The following is a 3,747-nucleotide window of genomic DNA, read 5'->3' as shown; positions in this document are numbered from 1 at the left end:
GATAGGCTCCTGCCGGGGGAGCCTGAGGTAGCGCCACAAGGGAACTCCTGTGAAGCCTGAGGTGAGGGAAGAGCGGTTTGTCTGAAGATTTTTCTTTGGCCTTTCATTTGGACTTGAGGTGCTCCCTGGGAAGGGATCTCGCCCCAGGACACCCAGAGGGGAGAGGAGAGATGATGCAGCTCTGAGCGGGAGCCCAATGGGTGCCTGACAAGGGGACCTGGGGAAAGGCCTGGGCTGGGGGAGCATTGGTAAGACAAAGGCAGTGGTTTCACCCTCAGGAATGCTAAGTGGGGATGGCACTGAGGGAAAAATAGAAAATATCCGTCTCACACAGGGATTGATAGGATTGTGCATGTAGAAATCTAGGACCTACCATACCAGAGCAGATGGGGGTCCCACTGCACCATTATACTCTGGCACTGACCACCATCCACTCCTTCAGAGGAAGGTCAAGAAACCCAGCAGCTGGCAGGGCTAGGGCAGCCTGCTCCTGGGAAGCTTTGTGCAAATCCCCATTAGCTGGTGGGGATTCCTGAACTGAAGCTGGGGGTTTGAACCCCTTCCCAGCTCATGTTGGTTTGTTTTTAACCCTTGCTATTCCATGTTGGATGTTCCTGTTGTCCACATAAAGGTCACGCCGTTTTTCTTGGACTCGCACGAAGGTCTTTGCCTTGGTGATTGTCACGGCGTGGGAGAGAGTCTGGCCCTGCACCCCTCGTCCTGCCATTCACCCTGACTCTCAGCCAGCCAGTCACAGGAACACAGTGCCAAGCGGAGCGTGTAGGTACAACCAGGACCCCTCAATCAAGTCCTTCTGGGGGGTTCAGGGAGCTTAGACCCCAGCTTGGGGTTCCCTGCATTGCACCCCCCAGCCCAAGACAGAAAAACAAAAACTCCTCCAGCAGTTTTCTCCCCCTCCCCCCAGCTCCTCCTCTCCTTTGTCCAGTCTCCCGGCAGAAGGTGTCACTTCTCTCCACCCCTCCTCAGGGCTCAGGGTACAGCTCAGGTAGCTTCCTTCAAGGGAAGTGCCCCATCCCCAATATAACCCCCCTGCGACATTCCCAGGGCAAATCTGCCCCACTTCCTGCTCCATCACAGTGATAGCTTGTGGCAGTGAGAGCCACAGGACACTTGTGCACTGCATGGAAAAGGTCAGTTTTAAACATGCTGCCTTGCAATGGTTGAATCCCCCTGCCCCCATTCTTATGTAATGAAATGGGATTTTCTAGTCACCCTGGTCTATTCCCGTACCCTTGTCATGTAGTCCATGCCCAGGCTGTGTGGGAAGCACTGCAGAGCCCTGCAACCGAACATCATGGGACTGGACTACAAGCATCGAGTCTGGGTCAGAAAAAAGCCAGTCCCTCTCAGGGGTGAGTTGGGTCGTCTCCTGCTGCCTGCATGCTCAGTGCAGTGGGAGCTCAGGCCCTGGCCCTGCCAGCCACAGCCACCTTGCTCGTCTGCAAAGTGAGTGTGCCCAGCAGTCAGAGTGCCGCTCACCTCGGAGCAGGTGGGGGTGGGGGTGGGGGTGGCTGCCAGGAGCAGGGCATGCAGCTGCTAGTGCACACAGACACCGCAGCAATGCCCAGGCAGGAGCTGGGGGTGGCACTGACTCAGGTTTGGGGGGGCTAGAAAATGACAACCCTCTTTGGCTTGGGTCAGGTGAGCTTGGTCTGGTTGGTGAATAAAAATGAGGCCTGAGCAGAGCTCTCCTGTAGCTAGCCAGGTGCCCAGCATGGCACCTCAGGTGGCTGCTTCAGGGCCATGCTGATGGACTCGCAGGCAGGCCTGATTCCTGATGAACCAGTGCCCGCTAGAGGAGGCTGGGTTCTCACTGCACAAGGGGTCTGCTTTCAACCCACACGCAGAAGCAGGGAACAATCCTCTGTTCGTCCTGGTGCCCCCATCTTACAGACACCGTGAGCTCTGTAGTGAGGGACGCCACCGAGCCGTTGCCTACAGAGACCATTGAATCTCTACCATAGCGCAAGCAGGTAAGTGTGACTTCCTTCTGTGACAGGGCTCGGCCAGGCAGCAGGTGCGCTCCCCGCACACAGCTGCACCCCAGGAACTCGGGGCAATCTTGAAGTATTTCTCTGGGACTGCTCTCAAGGCTGGGGGAGCCCCAGTGCAATTAGAGTGCTCTGTCTCCTTCCTGGCCCCTTTCTCCCTGGGGATTTGGTTACTACAGAAACACTTGATTTTCCACATCCTTGGATTGGAGTTTTCTGCTCAGGTTCCTAGATGGCCCAGGTCAAGAGCCTGCACAGCTGTGAGGGTGCCTGCAGCCTGTGTGCATTCCCACTGCCGGCTCCCCATATCAGCTCCTCACAAGCTTGGAGGAAAGGCGGGTGGCCTTGGCAGAGGGTTGACCTTGTTTGTTTCACCCATGACCTGGCAGGACCTAGGGCTGAAGCCAGTGCGAGGGAGTGGCAGCCCCTTTCCTGACTGCTCGCAGCTGATCAGCAGGGGCAGGAGCCAGAGGAGCTCAGGAGTGGGGCACCTTGTGTGAAAGCGCTTTCATTCCCACCAGTGCCCTGGCTGCCTAGTCAATCAGCCCCAGCCCGGGGAGCTAAGCAGCTGGCTTGGCGCAGGCGAGAAATGCTGCCCCTGTGAACACTGTGGCTGTGTCTTCTCCACCCAGCACAGGAGCTTGGTGCTCTGGTGACGGGGACCAGCAGCGGGGGGAATGGGGGGACACAGCAAGGTGGCAAAGGCTCACCCAGCTCCCCTCTGCAGTGCCAGCCAAGTGCCCTCTCTGGCTTAATGCAACTGCCGCTGCCTTGCTGGCAGCTCCAGGATGGGACAGGGCTCCTGGTGCTAAGGATACCCTGGGAGGCTTCTGCTTCAGGGAAAGGATGAAACTGATCCTGCAGCACATGCAGGTTCTGTGTCCCTGGGAGAGGCCCGCTGCCAGGGCAGACCATGGCGCACAGTCTCTGGTCTGCTGAGCGGGGCCAGCACGTGGCTGAACCCTGCCCAGCTGCAGTCCTTCGAAAGGGGAATGGGTCTGGGACAGGCAGGGCAAAGCAAGAGCAGACCCCAGGCCTCCATGGGGGTAAGCAGTGTACACACATAGGGAAAAAGCAGTACCCTGCCTGAGTGCCCCCTCATGCCCCCCAGGCCTGGGTGGGGATCCTCTCCCCCTGCCCCCCCCAGGCTCCCCCGTTCCCTGCCCCTCCACCAACTCCCCGGCCAGGCTCCCCTGTTCCCCCCCAACTTCCCTCCCTGCCCCCCCCAGGCTCCCCTGTTCCCCCCCAAACTTCCCTCCCTGCCCCCCCCCCCAGGCTCCCCCGTTCCCTGCCCCTCCACCAACTCCCCGGCCAGGCTCCCCTGTTCCCCCCCAACTTCCCTCCCTGCCCCCCCCAGGCTCCCTGTTCCCCCCCAAACTTCCCTCCCTGCCCCCCCCAGGCTCCCCCGTTCCCTGCCCCTCCACCAACTCCCCGGCCAGGCTCCCCTGTTCCCCCCCCAACTTCCCTCCCTGCCCCCCCCAGGCTCCCCTGTTCCCCCCCCAACTTCCCTCCCTGCCCCCCCCAGGCTCCCCCGTTCCCCCCCAACTCCCCCCCTGCCCCCCCTGCTCCCCCGTTCCCCGCCCCCCCGCGCGTCCCCCTCCGCCCGCTGGGGGCGCGCTGCCCGGGCGCTGCCCGCTCCGGCGATGGCGGCGGCGGCTTCCCCGCGCCGGGCCGCCCCCGGGCAGGGGCCGGACGGGCCGCGCCGCCATATTGGCTGTTGTCCTGTCGGGAGCGG

This window comes from Gopherus flavomarginatus, chromosome 7 (assembly GCF_025201925.1).
Source record: "Gopherus flavomarginatus isolate rGopFla2 chromosome 7, rGopFla2.mat.asm, whole genome shotgun sequence".
Lineage (NCBI taxonomy): Eukaryota > Metazoa > Chordata > Testudines > Testudinidae > Gopherus > Gopherus flavomarginatus.
Note: the sequence above shows the minus strand (reverse complement) of the source record.